Below are 15,524 nucleotides of genomic sequence, written 5' to 3'. Positions count from 1 at the left end.
CCTGACGGATACAATTGCATATAGCTAGTGAGGGCATGTAAAAGTGGAACATACTAAAATGACTTCCAGTAAGAAAAATTCCATTAAAAAAAAGAAAGCTTTGTCATCCATCCTGATTCCCAAGGGTGTACTAGAAATACAGTATTTCTATGAAGAAAGCGTAAATCGAGATACAAAACTAAAACCCAGCGTAATAAACTACTTGCCCCAAAGTCACACAGGTGAGAATTTGAAGCTAGGTTTTATGGCAGAAACATTTATTTTATTTTAATTGCACAAATTAACTTCTATTTAATAAATGAATGCATTGTTTCTCTAGACAAGATTCACCATTGTAAAGAAAATCTAATAAAAAGAAACATGGATTTTTTTCCTCTATAGAAAATAGTACTTGGAAAAACAATGATAGCACTTTGAAACTTCATAGTAACTTAGATTTTTTAAAAGTGGACATCAACTAGAGATTTAATTTCAAAATGTAAAGCATGAGAATGCTTGGATTTTGTTTTGAGGGTTTCATTTTTCTTTGATTACAAATATATGGGTACACATAAAGTCTAAGATCAATAATAGAAGGTTGTTAAATGCTAAGACTCAAGCAAGAGAATCAATGTTCAATTTTTTCTTAGTTCTTAGAAGTGAAGTCCCTGGTTTGACGTAGGGCATTCCCAAATAATGTAACTGGGGCTGATATTCCCCCAAATAATGATTGTCATGGAAAAAGCCAGTTAACACTCATATTATTGTAAGGAAATTAATTTCAGCAACTTCCACATACTTTTCTCTTCTATTACAAGCAAGCTTCAGTCAAAAACAAAGACCTACTTCCTAATTCTTTCATTTTATACTTTCTTCTTAGACAGATAACCTCTTCCTAAGGATAAATCTAAGCAGAATAAGGAATAATAACCCCTCCATATTGCATGTTTCACTTCACCTAGGCCCCATGTGAGCAGTTTTAACTGCAGGAAGTTAAGTCTCATCTGAAGGTTACTACAGCCTTTGGAAAAAAAAAAAAAAAAAAAAAAAAAAAAAAAAAAAAAAGCAAGGCTGATTGTATCAAAGTTACTTTTTAATCTCCTCATCAGTAATAAAGTAAAGCACAATTTTGTAATTAACACACTTGAGTTTTTCAGTTTTCAAAAGGTGACAGTCACGTGAGTCTGCACTAAGGAATATGGAAGTCAGCATCTTTAAAGACCTTCCTGGCTTCCTGCTCCAGTATCCTCCCAATCCATATAACCCCCAAAGCTGAGGATATCACAAGTATCCTTTAACCTGTGGCCCCACATAACAGAGTCTCTGCTTTAATGCCCTATGTAGTTCACTACTCCCTCCAAGATTGGCCTCTGTGCTAGTCTATCCAGGTTTCCCAGCGCCTGTATTTCAGGCCCCAGCCTCAGCCCCAATCCATGGGATCCAGTCTGTGAACAGATCTATCTGTTTATCTGCTGGGATATTGTCTGCTTCCAGACTCCGTGTCACCACAGCTCACCCACCTGCTGGGACACCATCTGCTGCACCTTGCTGGTCCTAGTGGACTCCGACCCCCTATCTGCCAGGACCGCCTCCTGTTGACATCATTATTCTCTCCAGATAATGAGCCTACTAGGTCGGCTGGACTTTCTCCCATCAGTGGAATCAAGTTCCAATTCCAATGACCTCTTTCACACTGGAGACCATGCCCTGTCATTAAAAAACAAACTAACCCTGTCCTCTACCATCAATTCTTATACTGACAATGTTACATTACTCTTTGTCCTATAAAATATTCCAACTTAACAGGTTTCAAGCATAATTAAAACAGATTGAGGATTATTTAAGAAAGAGTTATGTGTGTATGATAACTGTAAAAGATAGAAGTCATGTAACAACCTGTACTAAAGAAAAGTGATAAAGAGCAGAATATTTTCACTGGCAATATAGAACTGAAAAGTAATAATCAAATTCAGCTTTCCAAACAGTCTGCCATCTAATAACACAATTATAAAGACAAAAGTTGAAAAATAAAATAAATGACATTAACCCTTTAGGAGTTAAACAAAATGTGTACCTAATGCAGAAACAAGTCCCAAACCCAGTTATAGGAACTGTCGGTCCATACAACTCTAAGATATATGAATATTTTGCTTAATTTTTAAAGCAGTCCTTTATTTCTGCAAATATGCCTTGATTTAAAACAAATGACAAAAAAAAAATCCTCAGTATTAGCTGTATAATCATTAATACTCCACATAGAAACAATGTTTTCATCAGTCTAATAATTTCAAGATGTATTGAAAGCAAAAGCAAGAAACACTTAAAATGATACAATTCTCAGACTCAAAGTACTGTTTGTAGACATCAGATCTGATGAAGTCACATCACATTAAAATGTTATTAAACAATTAGCTGTACAGGCAATATTCCAAGTACTTTAGAAATATCAACTGCTTTAATCTTCTTAATAACCCTGGGGGAGAGGCACTAATATTAATACCATTTACAAATGAAAACACAGAGACAGAGAGATTAAGTAATTTACCAACAGTCACACAGCTAATAATAAATGACAAAAGTAAGACTTAAATTCAGCAATCAATGGTTTGATCCCCTGCACTTTGCAGCGTCTCTGAATGACTTTTGAGGCTCCTGCAGCCGGAAAGGGGCAAAACAAGGTATGGAATAGAGATTTGACTTCCATTGTCTCGTGCTCTTTCCATAAAATTTTCTGGTCAGTTCAAACATTCACCTAGTGTTGAAAAGACTAAGAAATTCTATGTGGTGGGCTAGTCAATTGTCAAACGCAAAAGCAACAAAAGAAATATAAAGTATTCCTGAAATCACAACTTTATGTGATATGATTAAACTATGATATATATTTAAATACCAACAACAGAATTCACAAACTAATACATAGAATAATTTTAAGTGAAGTGGCTCATTTTGGGTTAACCCCTTGCAGTCGGCTCACATGATATGAAAAAATAATATAACCACAACCCAAATTAAACCAAAGAAGAGCTTTCACTGATATAAAGCATTGTTTTTTATTAAGCCACACTACAGCAACCATACCCACACAAACAGAATTGACGTATATTAAAGACTTTAAACAATAATTAGCAATGAAAATATTCATGATGTCTTCCAGCAATTTAAAGATACATCTTCTAAGACAAACAAACAATAATAATCAGTGTATGTGCAGCTTTTAAATAGTGATTTCATCTTTATGAAAGTTATAACCTCAACCTTTTAAAAAAATGCTGTGTTTTTAAAAAAGCATACATTTATACTTCCTTTCCAATGAAATTTGATTTTTTTAATGACTATAGTTAATATTTCTATGCTATTTACAAGGTAGGATAATAGTTTGACATTAAGTTAATAGAAAATATTATGTGTTCTCAAGCAGCTATAAATCAGAATATTATAGGCTGAACATATTTGTAGAGAATTCAAATTACCATTATTTTATTAAGAACATTAGGTGAAACTTGAAACTTAACACATGATAGATCTTTACTTGTAATGTATCACTTAATTTATAATTTATAATGAGTATTTTAGCAATTACGTTTTTATTTCCAGCACGTAGTCAAGAATACTGATTTTAGTGACATTGGTAGTAGAGTGGTGATCATAGCTGCCTTCTAAGAATGCTGATTTTATTTATCTTATAAATGTGTAAAACGTTTTGGAGAAACAACAACAAATTTGAAGTGAGTAAAACTTACTAGTTAACACCAGGTTACATAGCTGGTTAATGGCAGTCCTTGAAATACCTCGCTCAGATCTCAAAATCAAACAATGGAATGAGGAAGAAATAGGAAGCTCTCTACTCCTTTCTTCTGTTTCTTATGCTGCTTCTTACATTTAGAAAACATGTAGAGAACTAAGATAATGCATTCTTAGAGCTGCCTCATTAGAAAAATGAAAAAGCTTTGCCTTGCCTTCAAAATGACTGGTAACAGTATAGCTTTAATTTATTCATTTTTCCTAATGCTTGCTCTCTCCCCTACCAGGTATACCTAAACACTGCCTCTTTTTTAAAAAAATTAAAAATCTGCAATCCTTTTAATCCTAGGAGCTATACTAGTTTAGAAGTTTAAAATAAAGATGTAATAAGGAATTTGGTGTCCTAACACCATGCATCATAGTGATACAATAGCAATATAACCTTTACTATGAAGAATACCTGAGACCAAGCCTAGGTGAAGGAAATTACAGGTCTATATTGAACATGCAAGTTACAAGCTATGGTTTAATTAGTGAGTCAATTTTCTGTCTCTAGTACATTGGCACACCCAAACCTTGAAGATATCTCACACTCATTCACTAGCCGGAAATCAAGACAATTGTGGGACAAAACTAAGCTGACAGTAACTAGAAAAGAGATGATGTCTGATCATCAGTGACACCTGATTTTCCAGACCAGATTCTCCTACCTAAGGAGACAAATGGGACAGAGTGAGAAGAGGGAGCATATAGCTTTACCTGGTATGTGAGATAGCAAGCGCAAGGAAACAATGATAGATTAAAACTATACTCTTGGCCGGGCGCAGCGGCTCACGCCTGTAATCCCAGCACTTTGGGAGGCCGAGGCGGGCGGATCACAAGATCAGAAGATCGAGACCATCCTGGCTAACACGGTGAAACCCCGTCTCTACTAAAAATACAAAAAAAAAAAAAAAAAAAAAATTAGCCAGGCATGGTGCCGGGCACCTGTAGTCCCAGCTACTTGGGAGGCTGAGGCAGGAAAATGGCGTGAACCCGGGAAGTGGAGATTGCAGTAAGCCGAGATCGTGCCACTGCACTCCAGCCTGGGCAACAGAGTGAGACTCTGTCTCAAAACAAACAAACAAACAAACAAAAAAGCCTATACTCTTACCAACCATTGTGAAAGCAAGGTATCAGACTTCATTTTTCTAATGAGGTGGCTCTAAGAATGCATTATCTTAGCTCTATGTGTGTTTTCTAAACATAAACACCAGAATAACAAACAATGAACTAGAAAAGCTTTCTATCTCTTGCCCCATGCAATATTTTGATTTTGAGATTTGGGCTGGATATTTCAAGGATGGTCATTAACTAGCTATGTAACCCAGCGTTAAAAGAACAACTTTAGACAAAATAAATTTAACAGCTTATTTAAGCAAATAATGAATAATGAATCAGACAGCACTCAAAACTGCCACAGAGTTCTGCTCTAGCAGCCTAAGCAGTGGACTTTTACAGTCTGAACATGGAAATAAAGTAAAAAATTACTTGATTCACTATAGTTATGCATTTCCCTTATTTGTGTACGGTTCAATGGCAGGTCTCTTGTTATATAACCAATCAGCTATCTGGGTCTCTGTGATAGGCTGAAGCTCAATTCAAAATTCATCAGTAACAGCCAGGTGGCTCAGACCTCTAATCCCAGCACTTTGGGAGGCTGAGGTGGACGGATCATCTGAGGTCAGGAGTTTGAGACCAGCCTGGCCAGCATGGTGAAACCTGGTGTCTACTAAAAATAAAAAAGTAGCTGGGTGTGATGGCATGGGCCTGTAGTCCCAGCTACTCAGGAGGCTGAGGCAGGAGAATCACTTGAACCCAGGCAGTGGAGGTTACAGTGACCTGAGATTGTGCCATTGCACTCCATCCTGGGTGACAGAGTGAGAATCTATCTCAAAAAAAAAAAAATATATATATATATATATATATATATATATGTATAAAAATAACAGTGATGACAGGGAATGCCTCAAAGTTAACTTTTGGTGTGGCTTGTATAAGCACTCTGGAAACAGAAACAACCCTACATGAGTGGCCTCCTGATTATTTGGCTTTAACACCAGAAAGTCACATCACCTCTCATAGCTTTGTTTTCTTCATACACAGTCTGATCCTTCACTGTGGTTTGCCTGGGAAACCATATTTTCCCCACTTCCCATCCATTTTAGCTTTTGCCATTTTCAAAAGTTCCCAGTGTTGGTAATATATAAAGCCATAAATTAGAATGATGTTTTCTTCTAACTTTTCTGGCAATAACGTTCTGCTATCCATGGGCCCAATTTAGGAGTAGGGAAGGCCACTGGATGTGAATAGCAAATGAAGTGTTTCATTTACCAAGTGAAATATAAATTTCACAGGGAGAACAGAGTTAGAACTATATATATATCTGTATATATTTCAAAAACAATGTTTTGAAAAGAAGTGTGATATTATTTTTGTAAGTTAAAAAACACAGATCAAGACTAAATATTGGAATGGTTGTATAAACAGATGAGTGAAAATATAAAATAGACTGAAACAATGCACACTAATTCATAGGAGTTTCTGAGAGGAGACTTAACTGTTGCATTTCATTTCTTTATAAAGGAGGCTTTAAGCAGACATTATAAAATAAAATGAGTCAATTCTGGGAGGTGGGAAATTGATTTTATTCTTTGTTCTTCATTATTTAAATGTCTCATTATTTGAATTCATATTCGTATAATATGAATTACATGAACAAAAAACAGAACACAGACTATGAAAACAAAGAGAAGGTGAAACTAATCAAAGATAGGCCTGGAAAAGTGAGCCCAGAGTATTGAAATATTTATTTATTTAAATATTCATTATTGCAGCTGGTAAGCATGTGAGAAGTGAACCGCAGTCCATTGAGTTAATGTTCTCACAGGCAATCACTAACTGCTTTATGTGTCTCATGTTGGCATAATCTCAACGTAGTTCGCCACCTGAGTCCTTTTGAACTTTTTACTGGCTAGTTCTAATTATGGAACAGTTGATACCAACAACATGATTGAAAAATAGGAATTGATTACAACACAGATACTTAGAACTAAACCCTAGCAACTTTCAAACTCATCCAACGTGCATGATGAGCAGGCTCTCTTTGAACCTGTAACACAACATGTTGTCCAAGATCTCCTTTGATATGACAAACTGAAGTTGACAGTACAGGTCTCTTAGAATAATACAAAGTAGAAATTGAGCTAAAAAAATCTTTCCAGCAACTAAGAATAGGTAAATAATAAGGAAATGGTAACAAAGTAGAACAATTGTCTTGGCAGCTTTTCTAATGTTGTATATGTTTAGTATTTCTCACTGTACATTTTAGAAACATTTTGTTTTTATGAATCCCAAATAAGAAGAGAGGAACTTTTTTTAAAATTTTTATTTATATATTTATATTGCGAGACGGAGTCTCGCTCTGTCTCCCAGGCTGGAGAGCAGTGGAGTGATCTCGGCTCACTGCAAGCTCCGCCTCCCGGGTTCATGACATTCTCCCGCCTCAGCCTCCCGAGTAGCTGGGACTACAGGTGCCCGCCGCCACGCCTGGCTAATTTTTTGTATTTTTAGTAGAGACGGTTTCACCATGTTAGCCAGGATGGTCTCGATTTCCTGACCTCCCAAAGTGCTGGGATTACAGGAGTGAGCCACCGCGCCCGGCCAAAGAGAGGAGCTTTTTACCTTAGTGGGTGTCATTTTAACCTTCTGGATTGTTTAAAGGAGTCCAAGTGTTTCCCAAGATGACATTCTAGTTCCCAGGTATTGAGTACCATCTATTGAGTGCCCACTATATAGCAATCATTTTGAATTAGTACATTTACACTCATTTTTTTCTCTTCTCACCACAGTCCTGTGACATGTACTATCTCCTTTTCTCTGATGTAGGCACTAAGGATCAGAGATGAGAGATTTGGTCAAAGCCTAAGAGTAAGTGACAAAGCTGGTAGGTCTAACTTAAAAGCAGCCTTGTAGTCCCTTACTGTATTGTCTTCAGAGGAACCCTTCCCACATCAATGATTTCAACAACAGACCCTGGAATTTTTGTCTTTGGAGATGAATTAATTACCCACCCCCAACACCAACCCCTCATCTTCCCACTTGTGATCAACCAACTCAGTTATCAGAGGTAGCTTGTTATAATTTCAGACAGCCTTTCCCTTGATTAAGCAAAAATATTTTCTCCTCTAATTCCATCCACTCAAATCTAGTTTTGCCTTCTCAATCACACAGATTTTTTTGACATGATATTTCTGGCATAATTGAAGAAAGTTAGCACATCTTCTCTAGGACCTCTGCAAAGTAAATCATCAGCCACTCCTGATATAACACCTTTTGGGTCTCCTCACACTCCTCTAGTCATTTTTTCTCTAGTTCAGAATTTCCATGCTAGTGATTCACAGACTCTGGAGAATTGCAGTGTCTTTAGCTCCGATCCCCACAGCTCACAACAGTGCAGGGCACAGGGTAAATGGGGTAAATGCTCAAAGAACACTTACTGAATGAAGACATGAGAAAATGAGTTTGGCACATTGCAAACATTAATTGACTATTACTTTGATCACTAAGAATTAGTGCTAATCTGTTAACGACCACCTTCATTCTTTGTATATATTCCCTTTACTCTCCTTGACAAGGGTGTCTGTGTGTTCTGCTCCTTTGTTTGTTGGTTGTTTTGTTTTGTTTTCCATTTCCCCTCCAGAATTCACTGCTTACAGTGTTTGGGCAGTCTTCAAAAAGTGACAGTCTGGCTAGCACAAACAGTAACAAGATTTATTATTTATGTTTAGGGTTATGCTTGTTTGATTTGGTTAGTCGTGCTTAAAACAAAATGGCTTGGTTTCTCGTTTGCTTTTATTACCCAAAAGAAGAAGAAAACATTTTACATAGTTCTTTTGACTACTTCCAGACTTTTTTCTGGTGGTGGTCAAATAATATATGTACTAAATGTAGATTTATGGACAAATAAAGATACATGTTTAAAAATCAATGTTTATTTAGTAGGGGTATTAGAGTTAAGGTCTATTCTGTAGTCTTTTTATAGTTTCAGTCACTTCTAGGCATGTCTCCTGAGCCAGCAGGATGAATCTGCCAGGGATATAACTTCATGAATGCGTAAATGTTCTTATAGGAAGGACTATGATGATGGCTGTTAGCCAAACCCTCAGGACCAAGACCTGCCTGGCCAAAAGCCACTTATTAACAGTCCCAGTCCTTGTGTAAGTGAGGGAAAAAAACTCTTTAAGGTGAATGGATAAAAAGAGTTGAAGTACCAAACTCAATGCAGGGACAACAGTCAGGGTTAGAAGGCAAGAGATGAATGGCTGAAAGCAGAACTTTGAGCAATTTGAGCCCGAAACAAAAGGGCGACACAGGTAGGGGAGCAGATTCCCTATCAGCTGAGAGACTGCTAGCGGGAGGACATGAAGCAGAGTGAGTGCTCTCAGGAGGATTAGCAGTGAACAGGAGTCAATGCATTGGCCAGAATCATGGATAGGGACTGGATGTGAACAGACTAGGAAGTTCACGGGTACACTGGTTACTCTTTCCCATGAGCTATTTGGAGCTCACAGTCTAGCAATAATGCTAATACAGCCTGGGACAGAAATTGCTATTTTGTTAGTGTTAATTGATTGTTATAGTACTGGCTGATATAACCTTGACTATTTTACCTAAATTAAAACTTTAAAAAAATTATTGGTCATTAATTATAATACATTTTCCTTTCACACTTCCTCTGAGTTCCCAGCATTGAAGGAGCAGAGGTGCTCTAGAAGGAGACAATCTTTCTTGTATCATCAACTTTAATAAAACAGGAAACATTTCTCTCCAAATTTTATCATTGTGTCACTACTCTGTAGTTATCTACCGCATAGCTCAAGACAGAAATTGAATTATTTCATTTTTATTAGAGATAACTTATTTTAGCATGTTGTCTTAATTCGGAGATTACTCAAGGCGGTTGCAAATAATTTCTACTGAAATAAAATGCTCTGGCATATGTAAGAATTATAAAACTGGTTGAAATCTTTTACTCTCTTGGATACTCTAAGCCAAATTAATTGATCTTTTTAGGTGGAACAATTCAACTTTCCATATTATCACTCATCTTTTCTAGAACATCATCTTTATTTACTTATTTATTTATTATTTTTGAGATGGCATCTCACTCTGTAACCCAGGCTGGAGTGCAGTGACATGATCTCCGTTCACTGCAAGCTCCGCATCCTGGGTTCATGCCATTCTCCTGCCTCAGCCTCCCAAGTACCTGGGACTACAGGTACCCGCCACTGTGCCCAGCTAAGTTTTTGTATTTTTAGTAGAGACAGGGTTTCATTGTGTTAGCCAGAATGGTCTAGATCTCCTGACCTTGTGATCCACTTGCCTCGGCCTCCCAAAGTGCTGGGATTACAGGCATGAGCCACCGTGCCTGGCCTTCATCTTTATTTTTAACTAAGACATATTATATATTCTTCACACAAAAACTTCTGTGATGCTGTGTGCCTTCAGGAGATAAGATAGCAAATTAGTACTATCCCAGAACAATTTCTGCTTTACTAAGCCGTCAAACAGTAATATATTGGAATGTTAGTCAGGACTTACTGATTTATTAATTCCATTTCCCCTCAAAAAATCAAGGAAGAGTAATTTTCAAACATTTATTAGGTTCATGCTATTTGAGTCTCTTCTTTGTTTTATATGTACAGAAGTTTTAATATATCTACAATTAAGTCTATCAATCTCCAATTATGATTTGTGCCTTCAATGTCATGTTAGACAAGGTTATGAAATTATTTGGCATTCTATTTTCCTCCAGTTATGTCTCAGTCGTTGTTCTGCTTTTATCAATCTGACAAGTATTTGTATATTGTATAAATAAAATATCCAAATTTACATGTTTTCCTAATATTAACTAATTATTGTTGTTGTGCTTTTTGAAGAGTCACTACTTTCTCCATCAACATAAAACGTGGTTTTTCTTATGCATTACTTTTAGATGTGCTTTGATCTGTTTGGGATTTTCTCAAACTGACTTGGCTTCTCTAAGTTTCTATGTTAGTAAATAGTACCACACAGTTTTAATAATTGTAACTTTTTAATAAGCTTTAATACTGGGAAATAGCAAGTTTCATCTTTCTTCTTTTTTCAAAAATGTACCTTTTCCAGACTGTCCATGCTTCCAGATGAATTTTAATAATCATTTTGCCAAGCTCTCTCCCAAATCCTTTTTGGGATTTTAAATAAAATTGTACTGACTTTATAAATTAATTTGAGGAAGCTAATATCTGTTCAACATCTATTATTCTCATCCAAGAATATAATATAAACCTTCATTACTGCTAATTTTTCTTTCTGCGTAACACACTTAACAGCCAATTGTTTATCTTGTATTTCTCTATAGATGTTATTTTCTTAATTTAAGTCTTGTACATTTCTTTAACAGTTTATTCATAGCTATATAATATTTAATTGGTATGATGAGTTTTTTGAATGTTTTTTATTTGCTGCTATCATAGAAAAACAACTGATTTTTACACATTTATCTTTTGTAGGGTTACTTAACAAAGTTCATTACCCTAATGGTTCTTCAGTTAATTTTCTTGGGATTTTTAGTAAAATATATATTTTTAGCAAAAAAGGATGTAACCTTTTTTATAATAATTATCACCTTTGAGAGGCAGCATAACATGGCATTTATGATTAAAGACTCATGGGTCAAACGATATGAGTTTTAATTCAGCTCTACTACTTACTAGCTTCATGACCTTGGCCTTGTTACTTAGCATCTCTTGGCCTCAGCTTCTCAATTTGTAAAATAGAATGATAATAGTCCATATCTCCTAGGATTGTTGTGAGGATTAAATGAGTTAATATTTTTAAAGCATTTAGAACAGTTCCTAGCATATATAGGAAAAATGTAGAAAATATTAGTCTTTTAAAACATTTATTGCATTGGTTAAAATTTGTTAAATGGTATTAACTATAAGTGATGAAATTGGTCATGTAGTAAGCTACTAGGGCTTTTCTGCTTTGTTGAAATCACTTTTTTGTATTTTAATGACATCTCTCTATTCCTAAATTACTACGTTATATGTATGTGTATTTTCTTAAAAGAAATATGGTTGCATTTTTATCAAAGGTCATTTGAAATCTATTTAGAAGTTAAAATAGGGGTTTTATTCTTTGGTCTAAGATTATGAAATCACTTTAATAAGTTTCCTGATACTGAACCACTTTCACATACCTAGAATAAACACCATGTGTTGTATTATTCTATTTTATTGATATCTACATTCTTTAGCTAGTATTTCAATGAATTTTTATGATTTTCTTTTCTGTGATACTTTTATTAGTTTTGGTTTTTTTCTTTTACTTTTTTAGTATTGTGCTTCTTAATAAATAAATCAGAAAAATGTTTTCTCTTTCAAAGAATTCATAGAGTATAGGGATAATTTGTTCCTTAAGAGTGTGTATTTCTAGTAACTGATTATAAATAGCTGATAAAAATAAGATACTATAGTCATTTAAACATAGTGCTTTACCTCCCACCAAACATTTCTATTCAAGCTGGTCAAGGACATAGGCTTATGCGTCCGACAAAATTAGGCTCAAGTCCTAACTCACCACCCACTTGCTAAATGTGTGCATTTGGCAAGGTATGCTTGTATCACAAGAAATAACCATGCCTCCTTACCTTCCTCATAGAGTTATTGTGAGAATTAAATAAGATTATGCTTATAAATCACTGTATACTCAGCCCACAATATAGACCTAATAAATTATTTTATATATTAGTTTTAATTTTCCTTAAGTATAAAATTAATTTGTATGTATAATTCTACTTATTTTGTTCTCATACGGAGATTCTAGTGGTTTATGTAGAAACATAAATGGTTTGGGTAAAATTATTTGTGTGAAATTAGTTTATAATAAAAGTAGATTTTAATTAGGACATGTTATTCTTAAATTTATTTTTAGACATGTTGACATAAATTTAAATTTTCACATCAAAGTGAAAATGCTCTGGTGAGCCATGGAAATGAACCTATTGTCAATGTTTAAACGAAATCACGGAGGGTTAATAGGAAAGTTGTACACTAGTTTTAAGAAGACTAGGCAATGAGCCTAAACCAAACATAATGTCTTCCACTCCTTCCTGCTCCTCTGGAGTTGTGTTCTAGTAGGAATCTGAGAGGGGGAGAAGAACTTTGGAGCCTCCCCTCAGGCTGCAGCTGACCTTGGGTTCTCTTGCTCTGTCACCTAAGCTGCAGTGGAGAAGCAAGGTTCTCACTCTGGGTAGGAGAATGTAGCACTAAGGGATCCAGGTGCCCTCAAACACAAGTTTTACCAAACTGATAACATTTATATATTTATTTTTTATTTATTTATTTATTTTTGTTATACTTTAAGTTCTGGGATACATGTACAGAATGTGCAGGTTTGTTACATAGGTATACATGTGCCATGGTGGTTTGCTGCACCCATCAACCCGCCATCTACATTAGGTATTTCTCCTAATGTCATCCCTCCCCTTGCCCCACACCCCCTGACAGGCCCTGGTGTGTGATATTCCCCTCTGTGTCCATGTGTTGTCAGTGTTCAACCCCTACTTATGAGTGAGAACATGCGGTATTTGGTTTTCTGTTCCTGTGTTACAAACTGATAACATTTTTATGAAATACTAATAAGACTGCAATATGAATGTGGCCTCAGTTTTCAAAGGATGCACTACTGATGTAGGCAAATATGAGTATATACAGATATCTGTCCTAGATAGATAGGTGATAGATTGATAGATACATAGATACATAGATACATAGAAGATAGATAGGACAGATATCTGTGAGATACCAGCACACAAAAACCTGTCTCTGAAACAAGTATTAACTTGAGGTTTAGTCATCAAGAATATTTAATTGTATGTACTAATTATAATTCTATCACTATGGTCTCTGAGGAGAGTAGTAACAAGAAAAGCAGTCAGTTTATAAGATCTGATAGGCAGTATGAATTTCTCTTCTATTTTAAAGACTATAAATTTCAAAATATCATTCTGATGGGCGAGCCGCCTCTACGAGAACCATTTAAATAGGCACAGCTAAGAGTGGAAATATCAAACCAAGCTCAGCCTCTACTAATCACTTATCCTTGGTAGACACGAGTTGAAAATGTGTATCTCAAGGTCCCAGTATGTATTGTTTGCTATTAATTAGAAATTAACAGTATATTCTATCAACCTTATATTAAACGACATTGTTTTCTTAAATGAAGATATCCCACCTTACATTTTCTTTGCTGTCATCTGGCTTTATAGCAACAAATATATTTTTAGGAACATGTTCAATATATTATTCCATATGTTCCAAGATCAATGGAACAAAAATGTACTTACTCCTATCTTTCCTGTCCCTGGCACAGGGTTTCCTGCTTCTCCCAGAGTTCTCTTGATCGAGTGTCTTTTCAGTATAGCATGACTCCTGAAGGAAACAAAGGCAGGAAAAGATTTATTAAGATAAACATCTCTAGTTTCTTGTCTGTTGCAAAAAAGAACAAGTTGTTCCTTAGACAAAAACATCTAATTTAGTGACCAAATGTCACATGTTTTAAAAACAACATTCATTGTCTTTTTTATTCCTTTCCCCAAATTGTTTTATTCAGTTTCTCTGATAGTAAGAGCAGGACAAATTTTCTTGAGTAAGCAGCTCCATACACCCAGATAAATAAGGAATATATTTCTTTGTATTATTGTGTTCACCATTCAAACACATCAATTGTATTCTGAGCAGTCTTTCTGGTGTTTTGCTCTAAAACTGTGTAACATGAACAGTCAGAGACATTCTTACTGAATAGTAAAATCAACAAGAAAGCAAGATTTTTTTTTATATTTTCAAATTTCCATTGAAAATAGATTCACTAGGTGAATGATAGCCTTTCTCAAATGTGTGATTTAAAAAGCAATCTATGCCTGCAACCGTTCACCTTTGAATTTAAATACCAAGGAGCAAGGACATTGTTTTCCTAATCACAAGATCTAGTGATTGGAATTGATGGAGAGAAATGAATCCAATAAAATCCAGTCTATGCATAATGCCTCACCATCAAGAGGCAATATAACATTTTGCTATGAATAGGTAGCAAATTCACTTGAATTTTTTTTCTGATCATATTCTTTTAGGTACTTATATGTAAAAAAGTCACCATTTAAAAACTGGTTATTAGCTTGAAATAGCTGGAAAACAACCGAGTTATTTTCATTTACATATATACTTCTGTGGAGGTGGTCACAGTTGATCACTGGGTTAACCAGATGCCCTTTCACTCAGGCAGTCTACATATTTGAGCAGACACATAGTAAATGCTTAGATGTTAAAAATGAATGAGCCATGTCTCTTTCATTTTATGAAGATCATCTGTTTCTTTTTCTAAATGTGGGACCAATAATGTCAACATTCCTCTGTTTGTATACTAGGGTTATTCAGAGCAGGGAAGAGTCTAGTTTCATATTATGTATTCAAGGATCAATGTTGTCTGCTGTCTTTTCTTCCCTACTCCTTTCTAATAAACCATCAAATTCTATCTATTCCAGGTTCTTAATGTTCTTCATGTCACTCTTCCTTCCAATTCCATTTGCATGGGCAAATCTAGTTCAACTCTCCCCAGTCATAGCTTCTTCCATGCCACCCATTCTTCCAGGGGTTATGACATCTCTCACTTGTCTTCCTGGCCTGAGTCATTCCCCTTCCAATCCATTCTCCACACACCTT

At 35.4% G+C, this 15,524-nt stretch overlaps 1 protein-coding gene across 4 annotated transcripts in view; it reads right to left on the bottom strand.

Moving 5' to 3' along the window:
* PKIB (cAMP-dependent protein kinase inhibitor beta) overlaps positions 1–15,524 on the bottom strand; it is a 114,634-nt gene that overhangs the window by 77,994 nt on the left and 21,116 nt on the right. For all 4 annotated transcript variants that reach the window (XM_008007189.3, XM_008007191.3, XM_038000960.2 and 1 more), the window contains exon 2: positions 14,153–14,237. The gene's annotated coding sequence lies outside the window, so the exon portion shown is untranslated. The remainder of the gene's footprint in view (positions 1–14,152; positions 14,238–15,524) is intronic.

This window comes from Chlorocebus sabaeus, chromosome 13 (assembly GCF_047675955.1).
Source record: "Chlorocebus sabaeus isolate Y175 chromosome 13, mChlSab1.0.hap1, whole genome shotgun sequence".
Taxonomy (NCBI): domain Eukaryota; kingdom Metazoa; phylum Chordata; class Mammalia; order Primates; family Cercopithecidae; genus Chlorocebus; species Chlorocebus sabaeus.
The sequence above is the reverse complement of the archived record's forward strand: the minus strand, read 5'-3'. Positions and strand labels throughout refer to the sequence as shown.